This window comes from Arvicola amphibius, chromosome 4 (assembly GCF_903992535.2).
Source record: "Arvicola amphibius chromosome 4, mArvAmp1.2, whole genome shotgun sequence".
Taxonomy (NCBI): domain Eukaryota; kingdom Metazoa; phylum Chordata; class Mammalia; order Rodentia; family Cricetidae; genus Arvicola; species Arvicola amphibius.
This window is the reverse complement of record NC_052050.1, coordinates 107,651,074-107,665,999: the sequence shown is the minus strand read 5'-3', so window position 1 is coordinate 107,665,999 and position 14,926 is coordinate 107,651,074. Positions and strand designations below refer to the sequence as shown.

The 14,926-nt window shown below is 48.4% G+C and overlaps 1 protein-coding gene across 1 annotated transcript in view; it reads right to left on the bottom strand.

Moving 5' to 3' along the window:
* Positions 1-9,231, bottom strand: part of Lzts1 (leucine zipper tumor suppressor 1) — a 50,100-nt gene extending 40,869 nt beyond the window's left edge. The window contains exon 1 of the mRNA XM_038327486.1: positions 9,058-9,231. The gene's annotated coding sequence lies outside the window, so the exon portion shown is untranslated. The remainder of the gene's footprint in view (positions 1-9,057) is intronic.
* Between the last annotated feature and the right edge of the window lie 5,695 nt (positions 9,232-14,926).

The following is a 14,926-nucleotide window of genomic DNA, read 5'->3' as shown; positions in this document are numbered from 1 at the left end:
TTAAAATGTTTTAAATTAAAATGTAATTACATCACTTTCTTCCCCTCTTTCTTCCCTCCAACCTCTCCCATGTCCCTCTTCACCCCATCTCACACTGATGGCCTCTTTTTCTTTGATTATTATATATATATATCACTTCTAGTCTGAGTCTTCCCACATTAGTTAACGTAATTAAGACAATCCCTCACAAGCATGCCCACAGGCCGGCCTGATCTAGATAATCCTTCACTGGGACTCTTTCCACGTGATTACAGACTGTGTCGTTTGACAATTAAACTAATATCACAATTGGTTTGCCAACCATTTGCCTGATTCCACGCCCTGTGTTTTCATCACATCAACCTGATCCACAGAGTTGGTACATAAGTCTTTAGAGCTCATTTCTTGCCAGACAGCAGGCTGCTGCCTGGGCACGGGGAACTCTCTCTGGAGACACACAGCCTGGCACGGTTGGAGCGCCACGTTAGGTGTCGTGGTTATGTGCACTTGTCATCTGGTGGGGTGGTGGGGTGCTTCGATGCTAGATGTATGTCTATATTCCTGTGTTCCAGAATCTCCATTCTTCTATGATTTTAAGAAAGGAATTATACAGAAACCAGCTGGGCTCTGGGGGTCCAAACTAAGACTTCTTAGAGCTGAGCAGAGGAGAAGCGACTTGGGGAAGAACTGTTTTGGGGTGGCGCAGGCCAAGAAGCGGGTGCTACGGATAGGATGCTATTTAGGAATTCTTCCATCCTTGAAGTCTGGCAGGTGTTTTAGTTTCTGAACAATTTGGAAACTTAGACTTGAATCCTTGATAGGTCCTGTGTAAAAGTGCCCGCAGGAGGTTTCTAAGTCAACAGAGGCCTGGAGGTACTATTAGAAGGGCCAGGGAGGCTGTGCATACAGCTTTCCTGATCTGGTAGATGAGAAGATGAAGGCTCAGGAAAAGCCATGGGTGCTGCCCACACCTGTCCACCAACCACTGTGCCCACACCTGCCCACCAGCCACTGTGGCTGTTGAGACTTTGAGCAAGCGCAGCTGCAAGTCTGGCCAGGGGAGAAGCCCGAGGCAGCTGGAAACTCTTCTCGGGCTCCTTGGGTAACCAGCTCCCTTTACTGTGCAGGTGGAGGAGGGGGTGTGCTTCTGGGCTTCTCTTGTTTTCCCCCACCTGCCTGCAGTGCGGTTTGTCTGCTGGCGCCACAGAGGCATTAAGGCTGGGGGAATTTGATCAGTAAAGAGGGGGTGTTGCCTCAAGATGTGAGCCCAGTACAATCCTCCCTCCTCCTCCCCTTGACTGCTGAGATGCCCTTCCACCTTCCATCAGGGGCTCCGGGGATAAATCTCTGAAGGCTGCAACAATAAGACAGCGGCCCTGTATATTCAGCTTCTCTTCTGGAACACTGCTCCCCGGGACCCTGCTGCTCAAGGGCTGGGTGGACCTAGCTCAGGATGGGGTCAAGTGGAAGGTCAGGCGCAGCCCTGGGGCTCCTTGTCTCCTTCCCTTGACAGGTTTTAGTGCTCTTTAGCTGTGTCCAGGCTCCTGTCCTCAGTATCACGCTATTATCTTGCTGAAGCAGAGGGCAAGAAAGAAGGATCCTGGGTCCAGGGGCACAGTAGCTCTCAAGCCTGCTTGGGTTAGTGTGTTCCTCTACCCCAGATGACCAAACCCACGCCATCAGCCACGTAGAGTAACTCCTGTCGAGTGCTCTGTCTGGTCTACTGCAGCCCCAGATGCTGCTCTCTGGTTCCTGCAAACCCCAGAACAATGCCGGGCCTAAGACATGTCCTGGAGGAAGTCTCTGCCTTGGGGGACTTTCTTGAGGGTTTCTGCTTCTCTGCATGTCTGGTCTTTATGTAATTCCTTCCCTCCCTGAAACAGGAGCCAAGCTCTTTCAGATTGATTCCTCAACATTACTGTCCTCTTCCTGTGTGCCTGGGATAGCACAGGACACCCAGAGGGCCACCATAAGCCTGGCCCCCATCTGTCTCAGTCATCCAGCTGCATCCAGCCTGTGCCCAGAGCACTGGACACGGTGCTCGTTCTCTTTCAGAGGACTTCTAATCTCAGCTGGGAGGAAAGACAAGAGCGGTAAAGCTAAATCTTAACACCTGAGAACAAATACTTCCTAGGAGCATACCGTAGAATTCAGGGAACAGAGCTATAGGAGGTGTGTGTAGGGGGGAGTCTCTCCTTGTGGCTCCTGCCCTTCCCTCCTAGACCAGCAGGAGTAGGCCCTCAGATGTGTTATCTCCCTGACATGTGGGTCACCCACCACCCAATGTCATTGGGGTACCCAGGAAAAGGTGCTGGCAACCCCCCAGCTTTGTTTCCCTGCCCCCTTTGGCTCCTTCTTACCTCCTTTCCTCTCTCCCCACTCCATGCATGTCTCTACTCAATTCTCCCTTTTACAGCAGGAATATAATGTGCGGCTGCTTTCCACCCACTCTGAGCGCTGCCAGCGAATAATGACTAAGGTGGTGGGTGGAAGTACAGCAAGTCGAGACCAATTTAGCAGTCCAGGGTGCCAGGAGGAGGGTGGTTTAGCATCAAATGGCTTTGCAACAGCAACGAGAGTGAAGCTGCCCCCAAAGCCAGCAGGCCACTGAGCCAAGTACACAGCCCTGCCCTGAGTGCCTGGGGCACGGGTTGCACCAGCCACCTGGAAGTCTCCTGGCTGAGAGGCACACACAGGGTTTCAAAGCGAAGAGCAAAAGCCACTCCCATCCCTGACCTCATCTCTACTTGAGGGACCCCTTTCTTGTATGTTTCTCAAAGCTGGGGGTTTCCACCAGACTGGATCCTCCCCTGGGAGGAAATGCAGCTGTGAAGAACCCATAGCTACCCCCAAACTGCTCTAGGGATAGTGGGGATTGAGGTTCTGTGGTGTTAGGGAGTGGGCTGACTGAGCACACCTCAGGTCCTGCCACGGAGTGGCGACTCAGGAAGACAGGGTGTGGACCTTTGGGTCTTAGGATCGTGGGAGTCACTGAAGGCTTGTGTCACATGGCGAGATTGTGCATGGTATCACAGGAAAGCTAATGTTAGAAGGGCAGCAGGCAATGGCAGGGAATTAATAAATTGGAGGGGGGATGAGAGAGAGAAAGAGAGAGAGAGAGAGAGAGAGAGAGAGAGAGAGAGAGAGAGAGAGAGAGAGAGAGAGGGCAGTCATCTCCAAGTGTGACAAGGCAAAGCCATTGGTGGTCTGCAGGGGGCAGCCTTTGTTCCAGGTAGAGGACATAACCCACATCACATCTATGTAGGTGACAATTTAGCCTGTGACTTAGTAAGAAAATTAGACTTCTACTGTATTGATTGGGACAATCCCCTCTCTACGCCATCTCCTTCCATTCTCCCGCCCACGCTTTCTTCCTAAGGCACTCCACCCTCAACTGGGGGAGCCCACATGGCTGATAAACTGTGGAGTCTGGATCCACACAGGGTGTTGACTCACAGCAAAGAAGTTGTGGCCATGTTTTATTCTGGAACTTAGCTGCTATGTCCAAGGTAAAATAGGTAAAACATGCATCTTGCCAGGCCAGTTACGTATGATTAATGTAGCTTCTCTGAAAGAAGCATTTATTCTAAAGTGGACTCATCAATAAATGTCATAAATTAACTAATTTTAAAGAGAAATCTAACACATTAAAGTCATTCTTTAAAGTAAACCGCGAACAGATATCCTATTCCTAGCTACTTCCTGGCTTGATTTAAGCTTAACAGATACATGACATATACATATATAGCAGGGAGGAGTTAAGAGAAGCACAATAAAGCTAAAAAAAAAAACTGAGGTCTTTATCATCCTCAATTTACAATAGTTATTAGAGTAGCGGAGCTCTTACAGTTAAGAAATTTCACCACATTTGTTTGTTTGTTAGTTTGTTGGGGGCATACATGCTATGAGGCCAAGGGTACCTTGTAGGGGGAGTCAGTTCTCTCCCTCCACCATGTGAAACCCAGGTAGCCAGGCTTGGTGGCGAGTACCTTTACCTACTAAACCATCCTGCTGGCCCAAATTTTAAAGACATTTCTTTCTTTGTTTATTATGCTTTTGTCAATAACTTAGGGAGCCTACATCTGTTTAATTCATAAGGCCAGGGCCTGAGAGACTAGCTCCAGGCTAAAGTACAGTCTTAACACAGGCAAGGCCCTGGGTTCTATATCCAGTACTACTCCCTCCCCTCAAAAGGAGAAGAAAATAAACATCAATGACTTCCAATAACCTCATAACTATGCTGCAACGAGGACTCGAGTCAGTTGGGTTTCGGGCTCAACACTCAGGTGAAAACCCTGGGTGAATTCCTTGACTTTTCCCTCACCTGCCAGAGGGTAAAGGAACAGCATAGGGCAATGGGAGGTTTTCAGTGACAATAACAGGAAGTCCTCTTTTAAAGTGGAGCTTCTATGCCCAAAAAAGATCTGTAAAATAATTGTTTGGGGGAGTCTGGGTGCGCTGAAAAGCAGACCTGTGCTGGCCCAAGACCTGTGCTGGCCCAAGAGGAGCAGGACTTCAACATCATCTTCGGTTCCACAGACAGGTCAGGGCCAACTCTGGGGATTACACAAGATCCTATCCCATAAAAGTCAAAAGACAACAACAACAACACAAACCACTCAATGAGTCTTAACATAAGCTGCTGTTTCTGAGGCAGTTGTCTACTTCCAGGTTCTCGGTTGGTAAGACCTCCCAAACTCCTCAGCAGTGCTCTGGAACTATCAAAGGAGGTAGCAGCCGCCTACAGAAATGACTCTGCTAAAGAGTCTAGCAGGCCAGCCCAGCCAGGCCTGAGTTTAGCCAAGGTCTCTTGCCCACTCCCCTAAACCTTAGAGGAGTAACTCTGGGGACCAAGCTGCTGCCGACCTACCGGTGACAGTCACCCGCCAAGCTACAGGCCTACCAGAGACAGTCACCTGCCAAGCTGCAGGCCTACCAGAGACAGTCACCTGCCAAGCTGTGGGCCTACCAGAGACAGTCACCTGCCAAGCTGTGGGCCTACCAGAGACAGTCACCCACCAAGCTGCAGGCCTACCAGAGACAGTCACCCGCCAAGCTGTGGGCCTACCAGAAACAGTCACCCACCAAGCTGCAGGCCTACCAGAGACAGTCACCTGCCAAGCTGTGGGCCTACCAGTGACAGTCACCTGCCAAGCTGTGGGCCTACCAGAGACAGTCACCTGCCAAGCTGTGGGCCTACCAGAGACAGTCACCCGCCAAGCTGCAGGCCTACCGGTGACAGTACCCACCACTTTTCATTCACCTGCCAGGAGGGAGGTGGCAGGTTCCCCAGAGGGTTCTTTCCAGCTCTCAGCTACGACATGGAAGACTGACTGACCTTACCTATAACTGTTCTACCTACTCTACATCTCACTCAGGTTCATCTTCCAGACTGAGCGCCTGCCTGCCTGCCTCCTCTCTGGCATCTCCAGTTCACTTCCATCTTGATGCAACTGTTGTGTTAAAGACAGTGTGACCCCATTTTCAGTGCGACTGTCATTAATTTGTAAATGCTAGGTTCTCTTTCTAACTCCCATCACCAACTTTAGCCTCCAAGGATTAGGTCACTTTTTCAAAAGTCTCGCTCATTTCTCTAGCACCTCACCCAGACAAGACATTTAACAAACGGTAAAAATAAGGGCTGGGGCATCGCTCAGTTTGTAGAGCATGCGTGAAGACCTGGGCTTGATCCCTCACACTGAATTCAGGCATGTGCCTATAATCAAAGTACTCTGAAAGGAACAGGAATTCAAAGTCACTCCTAGTTACATAATGATTTCAGGCCAGCATGGCCTACACGAGACCCTGTCTCAAAAACAATTCTTAAACAAACAAATAATAATGAAATGCAGGTTTTCAAGCTTGAGTAATGATCTTGCAAAGAGAAATGGCAATGACCATGGGCCCTTGAGAGCATATGTGGCCAGCACAATAGGAGACGTAATGAACGACAATGCTAAGAACATGGCATGGGAAGCTAGTCTTGGCCTTGGATAAAGCTCGGCCAAACAGCAGCAGTTAGTTCACAGCCCTCAGAGAAGCCCCAGAGTGTCCAAACTGCAGCAGCAAGAAGACCCACTCAAAGGCAAACTCAAAGAACTAAGATGTAAATGGACTGAAGAGTCCCCAGGCAGTTGAAAACTTTAAAAAAAAAAAAAAAAAAAACCCTCCTCATTGTTCTGCAACTACTTGACCTGAAGCTATGAAGGTACAAACTCCAGACCCCAGGTCTCAATCAGGTCTAGTACCTCCTCCTACCACATGGGCTTTAGTGGTTTGATAAACAAAAAGAGACAGTAGGTAAAGTGAGGGTTTTCTTGTTTCTTAAAACTGTTAGGACCAGGGCCTGGGACGGAGTAAGCTTGTCCAGGTAGAGCCTTATAGCAAGGGAAGTGAGGGTCTTGTGAAGTGTGCCATGTAGGAATCTACCCCGGAACCAGAGCTCCTGACCAGCCCGCTTTGCTAACACTCTCTAAACGAGAAATCACTAAGGGCCTAGTCCAAGCAGCCAGACGCTATACCCTGAGTTGGGATTCACTGTATGGTCTCTGTCTCAGAAACTCGGTGGTTCTTGGGAAGCTATGGTAACAGTTCCAAATGGAAGCAATATCTCAGAAGAAGGTATGAAAGCTGAACCTAAGGAAAAGATGGGTTAGGGGCTATCCCACAATGGCAGATCCCTGTGGTTAAAGCAATGGTCTGACAGCACTCAGTAGAGGGTGTTAAACTGTGTTACAATATTGTTCACACATGAGGTGACAATAAGTTGCTTAAAAGTTGGTTATTTATCATTAGTTTATTCACTGTACATTTTAGTTGTTTTCTGCTTTTGAGATTGTTTCCAGTAGCCCAGGCTGATCCTGAACATCCTATATTCAAGACTGGCCTTGAGTTTCTGATCCTTCTATCTCCACCACCCGGACAAGGTTTGTTTATAATCCTGTGCCATCATATGAAGGTTTGTGTAGTGCTAAGGCTCATAGCCAGAGCCCCTGCATGCTAAGTAAGCACTCTTTCAATAAACTATATCTCCAGCCTATGATATTCATTCCTCAGCTTCACTGCAGGTCCCAGAGCCTTTTGCATTTTGTAGCATCCAACAAAAATTTGTGAAATGAATGTTAAACAAGTGCAACACATAAAAATAAGTTTTCAAGATTAGCAGGCCATTTTTATCTAGTTTAGCCCATCTACTTCTTCACCCATCCATGCAGACACGTGGCTTCTTAACACTGCATGGCAATTGTGCACTCTCACACTCAGAGAACTGGCACAGCCAGCCCACTCCACCCAGCACACTTCTTCTGCCTCAGCGCCTGCCAACCGTCGTAGGTAGATAGACACAGACCAGGTCATCTCCTTCAGTCACGGAAGTGCACAAACTGAATTGTTAAAGCAGGTTTGCCTTGCAGAGTGCACCAAGATTGGTAGAAATACTAAAAATATTAAAAATAAAATATTGAACAAAAGCGAATGTCTGGTCCTTCCGCTTGCAGAGAAGCTCCCTAGAAAGATGCTCTTCTTTCTTTTTTCCAGACTTTTCTTCTCACCTCTAGCAGGTGAGAGCTTGTTCTTCGGACCTCATTAGCTATGGGACCTGGGGGAATACCCTTCCCTTTTGGTGCCTCAGTTTCTTACCTGGCAGACACAGAGTAAATCATATCTTATGCTAACCTGGTAGTTACGCTGTGAGGATAAAGGAGATAACAAATGAGATAATGTCTATGATGCACAGAAAATAGTCAGAAGAAAGGGCTGGATAAATACAAGGTGTGGACCATGCCTGATTAGGGTGTATTCTCTGCCCACAGACTCCTGCCCACACTCTGCTCTGTGCCAACCTTGAACACTCTGACCCTATAAAAGCTATCTCTAATACCCATGTGTGTATACCTTTCAAACACCTCCATTTTCCCTCAGCCTTCCTGCAGAAAATTGTTTTTGAACTTGAAGGAAGCTCAGGTTACAAACCCTCAAATGCCCCTACCAGCAGCCAGAGTCTGCATGCTGGAAGAATTGCATGCAGGAGGCTTATCTCTCTGTGGATGGGCTCTGAGACTCTAAATAGATTGTGCTTCCAGGAAAATGCGGAGCCCCTGTGGTGGAGAAGCCCTGTGCTGGAGAAGCCCCGGTGAGGGCTCCCCAGAACGTGGCACACCTTATTGGCTGAACAGCAGCTCAAAGACCTTGTGGAAAAGCTGAGGGCAGTGTGGAAAGGCTGAAGGCAGAAAGCATAGGTGCTTGGATTCCTAAACATCCCTTGTGCTTGGGAAATTGAGGACTGAAGCCAACAGGTCTGCAGCGCTTTCCCCAGGCCTGGCAATCCAAGGGCGAGCAGAATACTTTCATGACCCACGGTTTAATCGCTTCCCCTTGGAGCAGGAAAGGAACCATCACCTGGATCTTGGTTGCCTGTTGCTACTGAGTTAAGCTAGAGCAGATTGAGCTGCGGCGAGGGGGGGGGGGGGGGGGGGCTGACCGCTGTGGAGAAGGAGTGGATTGAAGCCTGTGTGCCCCTCCGTACAAGTTTATTACTTGTTTTTCCTTCCAGAGAGACACAACGCACCTCCAAAGTTCCACTCGCAAGGTAAAGTTCACTAGCCAGTCCCCAACCGCTGGATCCTCTTTCGGGGGCTTCAGTGCCTGTGATCTCACTTCCTCACCTCTCAATTCTTCACCTCCACATTCATGTTACCTAACACATGTCTCCAAGATCAAATTCAGGTTTGGGAGGAAACACACACACACACACACACACACACACGTCTGACAGAGACAAAGACAGAATGATTGACTGACGCACCTCATTTCCCCCAGCTGGGGTCAGATGAGCAACACACGCAGTGACAGGGGAGAAGACCCCCGCCCCCCCCCCGCCCCCGCGCACCCGACAGTTACGTACAAAAACAAAGACACCTAGACAGACGCAGGCACGGACAGACAAAGACCGACAGACGAGCGGACGCACTCCCGAAGTGGCATACTGCGGGGAGCGCAGCTTTCTTTGAGTCTGGGCCGCGGGCACGGCTGCAGACACTCCGCGGGGGAGGAACAGGACCCCGGGTACCCGCACCTTACCTGTCTGTCCTCCTGAGCCTTGGGGTTAGCTGCAAATGGCTGCAGATTTTGATTTTTCGGTGTATTTTGTGTTGTGTCCCTGTCTCTTTTTCTGTAGAACTGCTGGACCCAGCGCTCAAGTCCCGCTTCCAGGAGCAGCAGAAGGGCAGAGAAACTTTCGGACTGGAACCCCGTCGTAGCCGGCCCGCGCCCGCCCGCTTGCTCGGGCGCGCTGGCCTCAGCGCCAGGTCCCCAGCCGAGGGCGGGGCGGGGCGGGGCGGGGCGGGGCACGGGCGGGGCGGGGCCAGCGTCGCAGCCACTCATTGGCCCGTGCTGCCGGCGCCCCGTCCTGCTCTCTCCCCGGCCTTTGTTCCCGGCTGACAGCTGGGGTTGCTCTGACCTCCTGGCTCCCCTGCGCCCACAGCCCGCGCGAGTCCGGCGTTGCAGTTTTTTCGCTCTCTCTTCATCACACCCCACTCGGGAGCTCCCGTCTGCTCAGCCTTTCTGTCCCTTTCTCATGCCTTTCCCACCTTGCACTATCTCCTCGGTTCCCGCTTTCACTACCTGCATTCTGTTCGCCTTCGCATTTTCTTTACCCATTTTCTACATTCCTCTCTACCGCTACCTCATACCAGTGATTTCTCCAGTACTTCTGCCCCAGCCCTGCAAAAAGGTTGGATTTCATGGTTCAAGGACCAAACTAGCGGCCTAGGAGGCTTACGAGGCTATGGCTTCACCCAGCTGCGCTTATAGGCTGGAGCCTAGAGCAGCTGCGCTCCACTCCTCAACAATTTCAATTCAAATTTTGCCACTTCGGAAACCGGGCCTGGTGGTGCAAGCCGGTAATCCCAGCGGCTTGGGAGGCTGAAATAGGAGGGTTCTAAGTTCCAGGACTGCGTGGGGACACAACGTTCAATGCCAGCCTAAGCCCCGAAGTTTGATCTTGTCTCAAAATATAAAGTGAAAATATGAAGAAGGGCGGCATGGAAAAGTAGTTCAGTGGTAAAGGTTGAGGCCTTAGTTTCCATCCCCAGTAGAGAAAAGCAGCCATTCACCCACTTCTTCACCTCCTGTCTGAGGGTACACTGAGGGTAAAACTGTGAAAAATAGGCCAGCCAAAAGTGGAGGTGCGTCCCAGAAAGGATCAGTCCAGGTCTGAAAGGGGCAGGTTAAGGGGAGGGGGAAGGGAGAAGTCACTAATAGAATGGGGGTGGGGGGCAGAATGTTTCTGACACTCTCCTGTCGCTGCCTCCTCGTCTTGATCCTGGATTAATTTTAGGTTTTACTTAATTCTTTAGTTCTAGGCTTCCTGAATACAGCAATGGGGGAGGGGGAGGCTAGATAGCCAGATAGCCTGTAATCCCAGCACTTGGGAGACTGAGACAAAGGAGAGTTAACAGTTTCATCCCAATCATCCCTCCATTTGAGAAGTGTTTCTCCTGCACCGCAAATGTTCAGACCTACAGTGCCGACTCAAAGCTCGGCAACCACCACAGGCCGACTGGTGCCTCCTGCTGTCTCTGCGTCCCACTCAACAACCCGCATAAGCCTGCCTGCTCAGAGATGAAAGTGGCCTCGGGCAGCTTGCTGAATAGGAGGATACAGGAACAATCTCTGTCACTTGAAGATAACTGTAGACGGTGGAGGTATACTAGAGGGTCAGTGGGTTCCTGACCTTGGCCAAACTCAACTTTGTCCCCAGTCAAATTCAACTTTGTCATGGAATGTGGTATTCCAGAGGACTGGGCAAAGGAGCCTGTAAGCTTCCTGGTTCTGGTTCTACCGCTGTCTGTTCACTAGAGTACAAGTCACAGCCTTGGCTAGACCTCAGTTTCTTCTTCTGAAAAGTGGGTGGTTTAGATGACAGGTTTTTTTTTTTTCCTTTTTGAGACCTATTTTCCCTAAGTAATCCAGGCTGATTGAGCTCGAGATTTTCCTTCGGAGAGCTAGGATTGATTGCAAGAGATTCTCTGTGACTGACGGAGAGACCTTTACCGCAGCACTGGCATCTCTGTCAGAGACACTGTAGGCAGAACGCTGAGCTCGCCATACCATCTTACTGTGACCCAGTTAGGCAGAAAGCGGGCAGTGTTTGGGTGCGTGCTTGGAACTGAATGTGTCATGAGACAACAGAAGCATCTTAAAGAAAGGATGCTTCGGGGGTAAAGGGAAGTGTGTTGAGAGTGGAGGAGGCAGGATGATGAGAGGAAACCTGTGATGGATGATACATTGCATGTATGTGTGTAACATGTCTGCACACTTAAAAACCTAAAGAACATGACCTTCAGCAAGAGAAAAAGAATAGTAAATTTCTTATTCCAAGGGAATGATTAGATGTGCCTACTTTCTTGCCCCAGTGGGATTCTGAGAGTTAATCCTACTCTTCCTCATCCATCTAAGGCAACATCCATCACAGTGTCCTATGCCTGAGTCAGGTCTAGAAAGGTGGGTCACAAAGTCTGTTGTCATGTTTGGCCATGATAGTCCATGTCGGTAGACAAATGCTCAAGAGGATGGAGCAGGGAGCTTTTGAGTTCTAAGCCAACCTGGTATATAAAACACCTGGTTAGAAAAGTCACCTGACCTCACCTGTCTTCTAACATATAGGCTCCATGTTCTGACGTGGCATCTCATTCTTCTTCTCTAGAACCCATAACTGATCACATAGGACCAGGACCCAGATCAGTTAAACCAGTAGTTTGTCTTATCTGTAAGTTTCTTCTTCTAAGACTGCATCCGTTTAATTTAGCATCAAATCTTTAAAATCTAACATATGTAGATAGCAAGCATACACACAAAATTCTTATATGAATACTGTTAAGGGAAGAGTGTATTGTTCAGGATGATATCTCAAAGGAGTGGTTGGAGTTAAATTCAGAAGACCCACATCTAAGTGCTATGGCTTCAATCTTAGTCTTGCCATAACCTTGTTGAAACTCAGTTTTCCATCAGCAAAATAAGTCTAATAACATTTGCACTATCTTTCTGTCCATGAGGATACTGTAAAAATGAATAAAATCAAAGGTGGTATGAATAGAAAGTGTCACATAGTCACTTAATATTACATTAAGTCTAAACTCCGGGGCCTTGTGTTGTAAGATGAAAAAGGCTATCTACATTTAAGTGAGTCTGGGGACTCTCCAAAAGTAGAAGAGAGGATATGTAAGGTTGCAAGCCAGTATCTAAGGGCTCCACAGGCTGTGTTCCCCTTGTCTCCCAGCTGCCTCAAGAAGGAACATGACAGGCTGGTTTTCATGCATATCAAGTCACCCTCTGGCTTTAGAGGTATGTCCTTGACATCCTCTGGGGGTTCATGAGTAGTGTGCCTTAAAACCAGAATGTTTCCTATTTTTATTTATGGTTATTAGTATTGAGATGAGGTTTCATGTGGCCTATGCTGACTTTGAACTAATAACTGTCAGGAAAGTTATCTTGAACTTCTTATTCTCCGGGGCCCCACCTCCCAAGCATTGGGACTAAAATAATGAGGGGCTTGGTTTATGGGGTGATCATCCTTCAGTAAACCTTTTCATGTAAGTGCAAGATTAAGCCAGACTATAGAGAAATGGGAAGGCCTGGGTAAATTTCTCCATCTTCTCTTCTTTCCAGTAGGATGTAGTACATTATTTGTAATTCAGCATCCTAGCTCAGGAAGGTCCTGTCCTGTCACCTGTTACAAAGTATTCCTCTGCAGTGGTTTTGACAAATTTGCTTGAAGCTATGAATCACTGGGATTGTTTCCATTTACAAGTAGCTAAAAAGGCCAATACAACCTGGCTTAAACAATAGGAAAACCTATCAGGAACTAACAAGCACCTAACTCGATGCTTGGCTTGGGTCTATCTTCAGAGTGATGGTGGGACTCCAATCTTTCTCCCCACCCCCCCCCCCCGTTATATAGTTGTCAGACCTTTGCCCTAGAAATGGTAGCTTCATGATGACAATTTGACATTATCAATCAGGTTGTCACACTCAAGACCTGTGTTGGACTGAGAAATAAAAGGTCTTTGTTCCAGCATTTCTTATAATCAATAAAACCATCCCTGACACCCAACAGGTTCAGTCACCTCTTCTAGAAGTGAATGGAAGAGTCAAGGAAGTTACCTGCATTGACTTTATCCCGTCTTTTGAGGAAGGAGGTTGACTAGAGATTGGATTATACCTGTGTATATCATCACTTTTGCTGTCAAGAAGTGGACGGCCGAGCTGGGCGGTGGTGACGCATGCGTTTAATCCCAGCACTCGGGAGGCAGAGGCAGACGGATCTCTGTGAGTTTGAGACCAACCTGGTCTACAAGAGTGAGTTCCAGGACAGGCTCCAACGCCACAGAGAAACCCTGTCTTGAAAAACCAAAAAAAAAAAAAAAAAAAAGTGGACGGCCATGCAGCAAAGTACCCTTCCTGTCTGGCCAAACTATGCCACTTTTCTGTCTATCTGGCACTTTACATAGAGTAGAAGGTCCATCCAGTGCCTGTGCTCTCTCCTTCTACACAGCCTCTCTAGAACTCCCCAACCTTCCCGAGCTAGAGCCCTCCAGAGTGAGCCTTCCAGAGCTATCTGTAGTCCAAGACAAGAAGGTCTGAACTGCTTGACAGAGTTCAGAGTTCTCAAACCAAACATCTGGTTCCCTAGAGTACATGCTCTTTTTTTGACAAGATTTGTGGGGGTTTAAATGAGAAACGTCCCCCATAGTTTCAGGCATTTGAGCACTTGATCGGTATACTGCTTACTGCTTGGAGAGGTTGTAGGAAGGTATAGCCTTGACAGAAGAAGTTTGTCACTGGGAGGATTTGAGAATATAAAGCTTCACCCTTCTTCCAGGTCACGCTCTGCTTCATGCTTGCTGCTAAAGCTTCCTGATCCTGCCACCATGCCTTCCGCTTTCCAACTATAATGAAACCACAAGCCAAACACAGTTGCTTAATATTATGTCAACGAACTCTTCCATAAGCTGCTTTCGGTCATGATGTTTTATTACAAGAAGAGAAAAACGTAAAAAAAATAAAAACCGCCACCACCACCACCAACAACAAAAAACCCCAAAACAGTTTTTCACTGTGTAGCCCAGGAATTCACTGACTACAAACTTATTGAAATCCTCCTGCCTCAACCTTCTAAGCGCTGACATTACACCATGAACCAGCCACCTACTAGATTTTAAGTGCTCAGCTCAATGCTCCACGTATGACAGGCTTTCCACAAACATGGAATGCGGAGACCACTTACCCAGTGACATCAGCTTGCTCCTGCGCACATGGTTGGTGGGTAATGGGCTAATTGGCTTTGAGCTCATTTCTCCCCAGGGCTGAAGAATGGCATGCAGACAAAGGAGTTGGCATGACCCTTGTCAGTTCTGAGGGAGGCCTTTTTCAAATAGGCCCTGTCATGCTCACGTTTGCTCAGTGCCCTAAACTCATTTACACAAATAGCGCATATGAATCCATGGCTTCTGAGAAAGCATTTAGTTCCCCTGTGGGGAATGTTAGCACATTCATTTCCTCCTCCCAGAAGGGAGTTAAGAAAACAACAGAGGGTTCTGAGACCCAGTGCGCCTCAATTTAATTTACTCATTTACTCAGTATCGTCTGCCACACTGCCATAGGTGTCCCAGACTGGGAGGCTAATATTCTCTAAGGGTTGTGGCCATTTAGGAGAGGGAAAAGTCAGGCTGTCTTGGACTTGGGAATCCTGCTCTCCTGCCTTCTGACAAAGCTGCCGCAGTCCCTAGGCTCTGAGCTGGTGTCTCAGTTCTCTGATACCTCTAGGGTTAACTGTAAAGACCAAATGCCCCATTTGCGGCCTTATATTTCGCTTATATTCGAGACCTGACTCCATCCCGAGGAAACGGACGTCATGTGATCATCTGATATTAGAGGGCACAGAAGGGCC